Source organism: Copadichromis virginalis, linkage group LG3 (assembly GCF_057382275.1).
Source record: "Copadichromis virginalis isolate Kocher_CV1m ecotype Utaka linkage group LG3, C_Virginalis_male_GT1.1, whole genome shotgun sequence".
In the NCBI taxonomy this organism is placed as follows: Eukaryota; Metazoa; Chordata; class Actinopteri; order Cichliformes; family Cichlidae; genus Copadichromis; species Copadichromis virginalis.
The window spans coordinates 62,122,356-62,136,494 of record NC_140620.1 but is presented as its reverse complement, the minus strand read 5'-3'; the positions used below and the strand labels follow the sequence as shown (position 1 = coordinate 62,136,494).

The 14,139-nt window shown below is 40.5% G+C and overlaps 1 long non-coding RNA gene across 3 annotated transcripts; it reads left to right on the top strand.

Annotated features, from left to right (window-relative positions):
• Window positions 1-7,127: 7,127 nt before the first annotated feature.
• LOC146716501 (uncharacterized) lies at window positions 7,128-10,435 on the top strand. 3 transcript variants are annotated; one of them, XR_014919176.1, is made up of 4 exons: window positions 7,128-7,280; window positions 8,355-8,983; window positions 9,136-9,510; window positions 9,635-10,435. It is a non-coding gene; the product is annotated as an uncharacterized LOC146716501 (long non-coding RNA). The 3 variants fall into 3 exon arrangements; XR_014919177.1 differs by lacking the exon at window positions 9,136-9,510; XR_014919175.1 differs by having other exon boundaries at window positions 8,355-9,510.
• Window positions 10,436-14,139: the final 3,704 nt, after the last annotated feature.

Genomic DNA, 14,139 nt, shown 5'->3' with positions numbered 1-14,139 from the left:
CAAAACCCTGGGCCAAATGGAGGGACGTGGCAACATCAGCCAAATCCCAGATTTATACCCCATCATGGCAGAGTCCAGTATGATTCATGTTGTGAGATTGCTGCTCTCAGGCATCAACTACAAGCTTCCCAAAACCACCAGAACGAGCTTTACTGGAAACTGGTAGCTGCTAATAAGAGGGCTTCTTATTACCAGTCTAAGGTGACCAAACGTCATGCACAGATGATCGCCGACAAAAAACAGCATGAAGAAACAATTAAAGAGCTCATAGAGCAACTGGAGGAGGCTAATGATAATAATAAGCCTGATAAGAGCAAAACAGAGGTTCAAGCAAAGGACAACCAAGCAGTTGTCATGCTGGATGACATGATCCGTGTCCTGCACGAAGACGTCAGCGACCCTACCACAGAGCAGTGTGTGGATTCTTCTACACAAACCACAGAGGCTTCACACACGGACTGTGTAGGTCTGAAGGAGGCTCAATTTGAAGTCCAATACAAGACTCAACAAGAGCAAATAGGAACACTCCAACAACAGCTCCTAGAAGCTCAACACCAACTCAAGGAACAGGAAGACAAACATAGGCAGGACCAGGAGACACTGAACATGGAAATCAGTGAGCTTAAATCCCAGCTCTGCTCCAACAAGGAGCTTCATGACATGAAAGTAGAGACTCTTTATCAAGAGTTGAAAGAAGTCAAAGCGTCCTACATTAAAATCACACAGGAGCAAAATGAACAAAATTCCAACACAGCAAATGGAAAATCTGAGCTTCTGGTGGAAAAAGACACCAAAGAACAGGACAAGGAAGAAGAAGAAGACTCCCTGACATCAACTGAGATGTCTCTGCATGACTCTCTACAACAAACAGAAGACAGAGAGAAAACGATAACTACCAATCCAGCTGAACTCGAAACTGAAGCTAAGACTGTGCCAGAGAAAAAACCCAAGAAGAAGAAGAGGAACTGGCTGCGTCGGCTTTTCAGCTGTACCAGTCCACAGACAGACTGATTTACACAACTGTGGAAAAACTAAATAAATACAAAAAAAATAAATAAATTGGAAAATATAGATGTGTCATTATTTCATATAGATTTCAAATAACATACCATTTGATGTCAACATGTTTTAGTTGCATTTGCAGTGCTCGTGCTGTTATATTCTTATGATTCTGTTCATTTTATGAGTGTATCCTTCAGCCTTGCTTCACATATTTACTGCTGCTTGATCAGCTTTAGTCCTGCTAGCATCAGCACAGGTAGAAACAGATCACACATCAGAGAATCGGCCGTGCATCTAAATGCAAATGGAAACTAAAAATGAAAACATAGATAACTGAGCTGAACTTCATAGATCTGAAAGTTGACCAATGCATACATAGTGCTAAAAATCAGGTATCGGGAAAATGATGTCAGGGCTCTGAGTGCGGGCAGGTGGAAATGTGGATCCAAATGCAGGACTCCGAGACGAAATGTAACTAAAACCACAGCTTTTATTGCTGGCATGAAACAAAAACAGAAACCAAACCATGAAACCAAGCAGGAACACACAGGCAGGGTCTGAGGGTACGACGCGACACCAAGCGTGGGAAAACACAGGGCTTAAATACACAGGGTAGCAATGAGGGAATGGGCCACAGAAGGGAGACACAGCTGGGGGAGCTGAACTTCATAGATCTGAAAGTTGACCAATGCATACATAGTGACAACACATTATTTTATATTATGCTGAAGTAAATTTTTATCCAATTTTATAACTATATCATATAATAAAGTCTGTTTTGAAGTTTACTATGGTAACAATGCATCTTTTTAGGCTTTTCAGAAACACTGTAACTTCATAGGTATGAACCAACAAACCATTTTTCATCATGACAATAAAAAATAAATCTAAAGGAGATAAACATCACAACTGTTCAACCAAGCATTAAGTCCATTTTGAAATAAAGAACGATGTACACTCAGCCAATCACATGGCAGCAACTCAATGCAGTGTAAAAGGTGAGATGTAAAATAAAACAATTAAAAATATTAATTAATCTTAATCAATCTTAAAATATGAAGCAATCTTCTAACTCCCCTTTACATACAAAGCTGTGGCCAACCTTACAAACCATTTTGAATTTTTTCCAGCCGAGGCGTTCAAAATAACCAAACTGCTAATAGTCACGGTTTAATTTGGGCAGCTGCCTGCCTAATATAATGTAAAATCATCACAATATTTTACACAAAGAGAGTAAATGTATCCTTGTACTCAGCTAAGACAGCTGGGCTGCTGTGGCTTGTGTTTATGTTCAGAGTGACATCTGATTTAAAAGCAGACTGTCATGGTTGCGGCTGTGTGCAGGCAGGATGAGGACCCAAACGCAAGCTCACGGAGGCAGGAATGAACTCAAAACACAGCTTTATTGCTGGAGAGAGAAACCATACAACCTAAACGAGGAAACTATAACGTAATACACAGAGAAACACACGGCCATGAATGAGGGAGAACGCGACACAGAACTGAGGGAGACGCAGACATAAATACACAGAGGGTTAACGAGGGAAGTGGGAGCACACGGGGAACACAGGTGACACTGATAATCATAACAAGACACGGCAGGAGTCAACGCAACACTGACGGGAGACTGTCAAAGTAAAACAGGAAGTACACGGAGGTTCAGAGAGGAGGAGAGACAGCACGGGGAGAGCACGGACATAACGGGCTGGGAAAACATGGAATAAAACTCAAGGAGGGGAAACGAGGGCTCACAGATACACAGAGGGGCACACAGGAGGTAATCAAATAAGGAACATCTTAACAGAAACCATGGCATAAATAAAGAACAACACACAAAACATACGAAAACTAAGAATGCTGGGCCAACATGGCCCAGGATCATGACAGACAGCAAAAGACACTGAGCAGCATTTCAGTCAGCATGGGAAAAATGCCATAGATTTAAGGAACCAGGCTAAAATAGTTGGTTTCTAGTGGGTTCTATTGTAAGTGCTCTATATTTCAGCATGACATACTGTATGCATCCTACACTGAGAACCCTTGAAGCTGATCATCAGGGTATGCTGTGTACTTCTTACACAGAAGATAAAATAACATGCAAAGATTTTAGATGGTTGTGGTTGGTCCTTACACACAGATGTAAGGTCAAAAAAAAAAAAAATCACCCACAATGGATCGTTCACAGACGCTGGTCCAGTGGAACCCACTTCCACAAAGGCTGCACCTGCTCTGGCAGAACAGGAAGCATCAACTACATAGTAGCTATTTTCATAATTAAGACATCAACTATAGGTGTTCCCAAAATGTGCCATGTTGTCTGCACACCTGACAGTTCAATAAGTCCTGTGTTGATTACAGATGGTGGTTGTTTCCAGAAACAGCACTTGCATAAAACAAGTACAGAGCACTTTATGAGCCAACCTGCTTCTTTAATGAGCATTTAGGTTGTTTGTATTCAGTGTTCACAGATAATATGCTCATTAAAAGGGGGGATCCACTATGTCCTTCTTCACAATCCTGTCTGCCAACTTTAAGAAGAAATCAGAGTGACGCAGAAGCTTTAAAACAGTGTTCAGAATAATCAGTGATGCTTTTATCTGAACTGATGACAGATAAAGATGAACGTGAGTGTGGCAGAAGAGTCAGTTCTCCCTCTTTCTTGGAAGTATACAAAAGTCTGTTGTTTCTAAAAAGTTCATAAACAAACAACAAGTTCTTACAGAATGAGACGTGAAGCCTGGAGACGAGCAGTTCAGACACGCTGTTATTAAATTCTACCTGAGCAGGTTATAGTTCACCTCAGTTACGGAAGAACAAATAACACTTGGCTCTGGGAGCTTCAGTTTTTATACACTGTCGTAGCACCACCCTAAGCCATCATTTGCATCAACACCTACATCACTAGCCCAGCAGTTCTAAGAAACTTCTCTGTTTGTGGTTCAGAACCTAATGTGACACCAATGAGCACAACAGCATGCAGCTGCAGGTTGTTGTTCATACCTGGCTTTACAATAAAGAGCCATGTTTGCAGGCAGCTGTTTGAAGTTTTGTGTAAAATATCATTTTTATAGAAATAAACCAAATGTGTCTAAATATATTAAGTAAACAATCAGAATAAGAACATTTTGAAATAAAATCCAAAAACTGCATCTGGCTTAGTTTTTGTTGAATAAATAATGACTCTGTGTAATATGTCATGTGTTGTATATGTAAGTTGTATTTGTACAATGAAGCCAGGCTTTCTTTGTGTTAGCTGCCTGACAAAACCTAAAACTCTAGTCAGAGATTGCAGGTGTCACAACAGACATGATCAGCTTTCTCTGTCGATCCTATCTTTCTGTTTCACACTCTGTGCACTCATAGAAATAAATCTTTAAAAAAAACAATCACATGACTCTTCTTCCACACAACATGATCCCTGAGTGCCGCCTGCTCCAACCAGACATGTTCTCACAGCGACGATGGTGATAATTAAAATCTACAAAGAACGTGATAAACATTATTAAAATGCAGCACTGTTAAAGCAACGTGATTAATGCTGCATTAAAATGAGCCTTTAGCACATAGAGATGATTCAACAGTTTCATTTGACTTCATTGTTTCTAAGGCAGATGCTACACCAGTGAAGGTGCACTTAGTTTTCACACACTGCTTCTGCATTGTGTCTTAGTTTTAGTGGATTAAATAATGACACAGTGTTTGTTTGTTTTTCTTTAGTAACAAATGACCTCAGACCAGCTTATAATATTTTATAAACAAATAAGCATAAATGCATAAACTCAGCCTGGAATCACATGGGATAAACATGGGATGTGCATTTTTTTATTTGTTTTGTGTTACTGAGTCTTGCAAGAATGCCAACCTTACCAGCAGCAGCTTGGTTTTTTTGTTTGTTGTTTTTTTAATTGAATGAGTGCTGAAAGTTGAGCAACAGCTGTGACAACGAGAGAAGATGGAGCCAATCAGAAACAACTGTGAAAATGTACAATATGCAAGCTAAGAAAGCAAAGTGTAGCAATGTTGCCATCATTTTTGTTGTTGTGGGATTTTTTTCAACATTCACTGAAAATCACTTCTCTCATATTTCCTCTTTATTATTTTCATCACTGTTTAAGAAACGTAACAAAGTCTTATAAAGCATCTAAACCAGCATCATGAAGTGATGTTTAAAGATGGCAGCAAGCTCACAGCATCTCTCAACTCAAGAGCAACATTCAAAGTGCACAGGCTGAAGGAAAGTATTGATTTTATCACATGCAATTACAATACGCCTTTTCATCTGTATCTGGATGTACAATGGGTATCGTTGTTTGTCCCAGCAGTTTACAATACAGAATGTGCACGTCTGTGGGGCTTTTATAAAGATTTCTATTTGCATTGATACGATTGCTTGGATCACAAATTGTTCTAACTTGATTAAAGTCACCAATGATAAAGGTATTCTTGCGCTTACAGTTACCATTATTATCTCTGTTTGCTATCAGATCATCACATCCCCCTTGTGGGATCATGTTGATGATATGCTGGTTTTCTGAACACGTCCGTTAGTCATGCAGAGCACAGTGCCAGAGAGCGCCACCAGCAGGAACATGGAAGTCTTCATTGTATTTCTATATGGAAAAAGTAAACAGAGTGAATATATAAATCAGTATTATTTCATTTCATTTATTAACTTGTTTATTTTTGTTTCCTAAATGTTAATCGTGCTTAACTATTAAAGTAAAAATACAGATAGATAGGAAACTCTCTGAAAAGTCAAACTGTTTTCAGTGAGTTTATATATTTGCCAGAGGAAAGGTCAGAATCTGCATATCTGACCACTTTGAATCAATTTATATCTAAACAGAAATCAGTAAAAGTTCAAATCAGTTTATCAATATCCTCACTTATGAGGATATTGATATCCGTATAACTGGAGTTATTATAGATTTTCATACATGACATTTGTGAAAAAGGCGAGGGTGTCAGGGTCCCTGTGTCTACCCGGTCGCCTCAGTGTGGCTACATGTGTTTTTTTGTTTTGATTTTGTCCCCGCTCTCTCCCTCCCTCCTTCTCTCACTGCCTGGGCGGAGCTCATCTGTGGGCTCCTGCCCTTGGCCCACGCACCTGGTGACACCTGTGGCTCATCACCCAACAGTGTTCCAGTCCCCTTATAAGATGGCAGCCCTGTATTTCTCGTCGCTGGACCGTTGCCGACTCTCGTCAGTGTTAACCCCAGCTCAGTTCGTTCTCGTGTTTCCCTAGCGATCTTCTTACAGTAACCTTTTGCATCTCTGTGAATAGATTTCCCTGGACCTGCCCCTGTGTTACCTGAGCGATCAAGTGTGTGAGGATTGGAGCGAGCTTTTGTGTTTCTTGTGGAGTGTGAAGAGGAGCGTGGATGGAGTGAGGACTTTGGAGCGTGTGTGGACTGCAAGTGTCTTTCCCCCCTCCTGTTCGTGTGTGGATTCCCGGAACCCGTCTTTTCCCCACTGTGTAAATAGATCACCTGGTGCTTCTGTAAATAAAAAAACCTTTATTGTTCCCTACTCAGAGCCTACGCGTGAGTCCGTTCAGTCCCGTTGTGACAGAGGGTAAGGATGTAAATCGACTGGTAAAGAGGGACTGGTGAAGAGTCTGCAGCCGCAGCACCGATCCATCTGTCCATCTCCTGTTCCCTTCTCTGATCACTCGTGAACAGGACTGCGAGTTTTGTAACTTAATAAAAGCAGTAATTTGTTTGCCAGAGGGCCCCTTCCACGTCACACCCTGTTCTTTCCTTCTTGTCTTATATGAAAATTCACTTTGTGGAGCTTTTTGGGAAATTGTTAAACTTCAGGAAGATTCTGAACATGCCCCATCGTTTAGCCAGCTCTTTGGAGCTGAGCAGGTTCAGGCCTGTTGTTGTAAGTTTTATAAAACGATCTCATTTAAACGGATAATCCAGCTGAAGCTTCAGACAGCCGTCAGACAGTGAAACACTGCCATCTGCTGGACGCGAATAACAAAGACGCTGCTTTGACGGGTGAGGGAGTTTCAACAAGTCTGCAACGACTCAAGCATCAAACTACAGAACTATTCTAGCGGACATGGTGCTCTAATGACTGCTTCATTAACGCAGCTCAGAAAGGATCAAACATATCAATAAATCATAAAACACAAAACGTCTCTTATTGCCCAGGGCTCAGGAAGTGAGTGTGTTCCTTATAGCCCAACACGTTCTCACTCCCAACTCGTCAAACGTGTGACGCATGGTCAGGCTCCCTCTGCTTCACTTATGGACCATATGGACCACCAGGTAAGACCATTTAAACGGACAGCATTTATAGAATGACTATTAAAAGTCTGCGAGTGTCAGTAATGTTAATGTGCTTATGTTAGTAATACACCGAGTGCTAATATAACAGCTTTAAGATGCATTTGTAGATGTTATTACGTGTTTTACCGTCTTTATGGTGCTAGCTTAAAGTTACGGTGTAAACGTTAGCTTATATTGGAGGAAAGCTGTTACTGTTTAAACGATGTTAGCACAGAAATATTAGCTTCTGTCATGACTGATGAAGTTACTAGTTAATAAAGTTTCCAGTAAAGTGTTTAATCGCAGCCACAGACTGACAGCAAATATCTCGATTAGCTTCAGTGCATCTGTAATAAATATGTGCAAGTTTCAGTGCTTCGTTTAAACTGTATGATACTTATACTGACCCAGGGTCAGTGTAAAATACAATCCTAGCTGTGTGAACAAAGCCTGGCTGCTTTAATCCTGCATGACAAACCTCAGGATGCAGGTTATTATTACTCTTTCCTGCTGGCACACCTGTCACACCTGAGAGTCAGCTAGAAACTCACAGTGACGTGGACATCATGCAAAGACTGCCAGACTCTGTAATACTGCAAATGATCAGTGACTCAGGTTATCACTAAACTTTAAACGGCACCTCTGTGTCTCTGTGTGCTGAACATCTAGGATTGAGTCAGGCTGCATTGACTGTGGGACTTTAATGTGTTAAAAGCAGGTTGAAGACGGCTCAGAAACATTTGAAGATTAAAATTTAGCATTATGGCTGCTGGTGGTTTGTAAAGCCTCTACTCAGCTGTATTTTTGTTACTAATTTATGTTTGTTGTTGTTTAACACAGATTTCAGAAGAGCAAATATGCTTAATAGTTTAACTAGATTTCATTTGTCAGTGTGGGACTGCTGAGTCACCTGAAGAACTCATTTCATTCATTCTCCACATGATGTTCATTTACAGAAATGTTTCACAGGAACTGATTTCTCCCAAAGGGTGAACTAGTGTGTTTCCATAGATTACCTCTGTATGAATGTACTTCTTAAATGAAGGCAAGTGTTTGTCCTTTTTTGTTCCTCAGGTACAGTACGTGATATCAAGGGCAGGCGGTCATCACTGGGGGTAGACAAGAAGCAGACGTACTTCCAAGAGGGAGCTGCAGTGAGGTCAGAGGTCAGAATCTGAAACAGCTCAGGTTTATATTTTAGAGGTTATAAAAAATCAAAATGTATTATTTAAAGAAACCTTTAAATAATAGTCATAATTATGATTATTATAAGAAATATCAAACATTTAAGTGGATTTTCTGTTACACATATCGTGTTAGCCCTGCAATAAACTGGCAGCCTGTCTTTGTCCTGTATCAGCTGGGATAGGCTTCATCCTCCTGCAACCCTGAATTGGATACATTGTATTCCAATTATGTAATCTGATCATTTACAAACTCAAGGTATCTAATCAAAATGTAAGTGATGCCGCCCTTGACAGACAGGGAGATTTTATTCCTCAAAGACCATCATCCAGTCGAAGTACTAGTTGCCACGTGGTCAGTGTTCTCACAACCATTGATTTTATCTCACAACTTGTTTTCACCAAAGAATTTCAGTAAGTAAATATTCTTCAATCTCTTTTTCCCCCCAGTGTCTGCAGATCAGCATCAGTGTCCACGTGAAGAACCTAGTTATGTTGCCAGTGTCAACCCAACAAAAGGTACTTTACCTTCTTGTATATATTGTGATTCCTTTACTTTTATATTTGTTGTTATAGTTGAGTTAGGCAGGGCTTTTGTGCAGTCCTAAGAAACATACTGCCTAGAGTGTTTTTCACTTTGTGGAAGAGTTTCTTTATTTTTTTTCTGTTAGTGTGTGGAACTGAGGTGCTTCGTCAGGAGCTCCTTCAGTTGTTGGAGGATGGAGAAGAGGACGCAGCCATGACTTGTGAGACGTCGTCTGAGTCAGCTGCTACTCACTGGGTGATCAGAAACATGGTGTCCTTGCTAAAGTGGAAAGAGGCCAGGCCTTGTCTTATAGACAATATGTTAGCTACTCTGGATCCACAGTCACACCGTGTGTGTCAGTGTGGCAAACAAGTAGTTGTGAGGTGTCTGGACTGCCTGCCTCTTCCATTCCTTTGTGCTGACTGTGATATTGCAGTTCACACACGCTTTGTCCTGCACAGCAGAGAGGCAGTAACAGGAGGGTTTTTGCAGCCTTCATCAGAGTTTCACAATCCAATAGGTACGGTTTTTAAGTCTTATGCATTTATTGCTATGTACTATGAGTGTGTGCTGTTATTGTATATTTATTGTGTATCATTTAATTTCCAATTCTTTTTATATATATTGTGTGTTTTTAATGTTAGTTCGGCTGTTGCCTGTGCAAAGACCAGACTGTGTGTGACTGCCCAGCAGGTAACGTTGAGGTTTCACCCGGTGCAATTGTGGCTCTTGTAACCATAAATGGTAAGTTGCTCTTTTGTCACACAGTACATACACAATAGATGTGTTTGCAGGTTTTATTGCAAATTGTACATTGCTACATTGTTTTGAATTACCCTCGGCCCGCAGTATATGTGGGCACCTGTCAAAGGTCATTTGGATTTACCAGACCGCTTTGAAAACAACATGGGAAAAAATGAATGTCTTTGTTGAGCCATGACTGGATTTCTCCTTATCCTTCCTAAAGGCCGTTATAACCTTGCACTGCCAGTGGTGAGCTGCACCAGCTGTGGCCTAATGTGGTCCCCCTCAGTTAAGGACTTCCAGGGTGGTGGATATTGGCCTGGCACCTTAAATTTCTGCACCCTGTTTTCAATGGATGTCTTTCAGTCTTTCTATGACATTAAGAAGCTGCAGCAGGGATGTCACTTAAGGCCTTTGTCAAAGTGCTGGATGAACGAACAGCCCATTTTGGAAGGGTGAGTTTCTAAATTTGTCAAGTTTAAGGAAATTGTGCAAATCAATGTTTATGATGACTGTCCGTGAATATTCTGTTGTTTGTCCTCTACTTAAAAGACTGGCCGAATATCAGCTGATGCCTTCAGCAAAAGTTTCTTGGAGTGGAGTGCTGTAAAGTGTGAGGTGGACAGGATGTGCAAGGAGCCATGCTTTAGCTGCCCTGCCTGCACTCCAGACATGCTCGCCGTCTCAGTTGATGGAAACTGCAAGCTCTATCGCTTTCAATCAAATGCAAGGTACGTTATGCATTGTGTACATAAATCAAATATGGATTTGTACAAAAATTGTATTTTGATGTTTCTTTTCAAACAACTGTCACCGTGTTCGTTCAGCACTTCAGAGCAGGGGAACTTTGAAGGTGTCTTCATTGAGAAAGATGAGGAAGTTGCTGAGTTTGTGAAATACATCCAGAGACACACAAATGATGTAAGATACACATATATATCAGTGCTGTCAGCGTTAATCTTGTTAAAATGACGTTAACGCCATAACCATATACTCATACGTGTGTGTGTGTGGATACATATTTGGATGGGTGGATATTTATTTTGTTTTTCTCTTGGTGTTGTCGTAATACTATTGTTAAGGTTCAAAATATTGGGGATGGACACCAGAGGAAAAAACCCACAATAACAACACTGGTCCGGTCGGGTTGAGTCAAACGATGATTTAATGATCACACACGTGGGAGATGGACACTGTATGCAGACAGTCTCAGATCTCATCTCAAAAAACACATCACCATAGTTTTATGAAATCAGGGTATTAGAACGCCCCCTCATGCGTAGTGACAGGTGTAATACAATCAATGTTGACAATTTTATTTAACACAAAGAATAACATTGTCTCCTTCCCGAGGGCAGACGCTGACTGCCCCCGTCTCCTGGAACCGTCTGTACCCTGCTAAGACACAACATGGCAGCTACAAGGACTCTTTCATTTGTTAAGACCATCAGTGTGTATTGCTCTAAATCAAGTCTATAATATTAAATGAATATTGCTGGATCAGCTACTTCTACTTAAAACATATTAAAACATGACTAAGCACAAAATCACCAAGAATAACATCTTATAAGTGCTGTGTAAGCGCGTGCGGCCTTCCAAGCTCAAAGCCTTTGCCCTCCATAGATCAGTCAGACTCGCGCTGGCTGTAGCTTTTAACCTTTAATTACCTTGAGCACAACTCTAGAAAAAGCAACAAACTGCAATGTGTATGGAATGATCAGGGTTACATCTGCAATGGAAAATCATGTTATTATTCTGGTACCTGCAAGGAAAGATCAAACTAAAGTTATCACCATCACTGTAATGCAAAGAATAATGTAAGGTCAAAAACTTCAATTTATGCTTAATGCAAAGCTGGTTATATACTTCTAATGAACTAATAATGCCATATTAAAATATTAAATGATAATGAGAAAAACATCCCCTCCTTATTCTACACTATTTACTTGACTTTATCTTAATGTGTACTTCATTTTGAGTAGCTCACACTTGGATGTGCGAGGTATACTGCAGCTTGTAGTCTTGGATACGTTTAAGACATTTTGTTATAAGGTTGAATGAATTCAGCAGTCATGTATTGTGACCTCCTTTCTATAGATCAAATGGGGAGGTGCGTTTCAGGATGGGGCCGGTTCTACAGTTGGAGAAGAGGTGGAACAAGTAAACAGTTTCCTGTCTAGGGCGGCCATCACAACGAAGTACATGTCTAAAGCAGGTGTGTGTCTGTGTGTGAGATTCCACTCAGTCTCCTGCTCATTCATTCTTATTTGTATACTAACTGAAATGCAGGGCGAACAGACATGCTGAGCCTCCTGGCTTTGGGCTGGAACAAAAGGAAAGTGGAACAACTGGGCCGCACTTTGAGCCAGAGATATCTAAAGGTCATTTTTTCAATACCCATTTTAATGTGTGTGGTAATGGGGGGGAAACACCAGTACTCTAAAAATGTCCATATGAATGACATTTATTAATGTATTCTTAGATCATAAGGATCCTTAGAGAACAAGTGGAGAGCCTGAATGCGAGCAGAAATGAGCTGGGTGTGGATGACGACACACTGCAGCAATGGGCTGAAGGTGAGTCTCAATATAATGCACTCGTGTATAACAACAGGACCCACCATGGCCTCATTAAAGAACTTAGAGTTAAGATCTTTCTGACAGTGTCAACAAACAATGAAAAATAAGCTTGTAAAAGCAGAATTGATGGCAGAGTTGTTGCGTTTGATCATATTGGATTGGACCTGGGTTGAAGTGATGTCGTACTAGTTGGTTTTATAAAGCTGAACACCAACATACTTGTTATCTCATGATAATGCAGCACATGAAGGCTCCAGATGTCTTATAATGAATATCATCAAGTCAGTGATTACAGAGTCCACTGTAGTTTGGTGACTGTTACTCATCCTGTGTTCTGATTAATATTCCTCTCACTTAGAAACGGATCAAACTGATGGCAGCCTTGGAGCGTTGCAGGCACGAGTAGAGCAGCTTGTCGTCATCATCAGAGTGCGAACACAAAGTCTTTACAGACAAAATGGTGTCACAGTTTCTTTGAAACGGACCGTTTGATGCTCAGTTTGTACAGCTTGTACAGCTACTTTGTAAACAGAATAAAATCAGATGCAGGTTTGTTTAAGCTGGATGTGATTTGTTCTAGCAAACAAATTGATGAGTGTAGATTAAAATGTAAATATATGCATTATGTGAAGGTGTTCCTTTTTATGATTATTTACAGATAGCAACAAGAGGCGACACAGAATTCACAAGGTCATCTTAGATGAGAAGAAACGCTTGGCGGCTGCTGTTGACGACTACAACAAGGAAACAAGCAACAAAGCAAATCGTATCCAGTGATGCCCTCATGCAGAGCGACGTTTGGCCCTGGCAGAGCACAAGTGAACGTAAGCTCTTGATTTCTAAATATCCTTTTTAAACAAACTCCCAGTATCTGAGCAGCAGTTGAATGTTTTGTTCTTGAATCATAATATGCTGCTATGTTTTCCCATCTGATGTTGTTAAACTGCAGCTGCTGCTGACCTCCGGACAAAGAGAAAGGTCTTTGAGAAGGTGATGGCTGTGAGGCGCCTGAGAGAGGAGGAGATGATCCTTTGCAGGGAGATGCAGCATCACTGGACAGTGTTGCAAATGCGATCTGTGGTGTTGGGGACAATCTCCTCAGACTGTAAGCACATCTTTTATTTATTTATACATTTGGTGATGAATTGATTGAAAATAATAGCAGATGCTAAAGTCTTACTGGATCTTTTACCTATATTTGGGTTGCTAGCTAACACTGCCTTCTCCCTTAAAAAAAGCTTAATTACATGATCCTAACTCCTTGTGTTTATGAGGTGAGTTTTTTTGTCTGTTTGTTTGTTTTACTTATATTTAATAGTTTTGTTGTTTTTACAGCCTCCCTTGTTGGCATGTCGGAGGATGCACAGAAAGGACTCCATAGCCTGGTTTAAAAACAAAGTGAACTGAAAGCTGAAACGCTCAAAGTAAAGGACGTGTACAAGAGAATCCTCAGCCACCAACCACTCCTGGAAATGGACTCGGAGGAGGAGGAGGACGTTTCAGACGATGAGAGTGATTTGAGCACTTCTGATGAAGACTGATTGTGTCATCATTGATGTTATGTTTGCTAGAATAAAAAGTTAATCACATCTGTTTAATGTGATTTTTATAATGTCTGTTTCAGAAATTGCTTATCAACAGACATTTTACATGTTGAGAAGAAAAATGTAATTCCCTTGGTGCAGTTGTTTACCCTGAATCATTCTTTCCCATCTAATTTAATGACTCGTGTACATGTTCAGATACAATAACATAATTGAATTCATGGGATGCTTTCTGGGCTGCTCAAATTACCACAAAATGTAAAAGCAGCAGGCAGCACACTC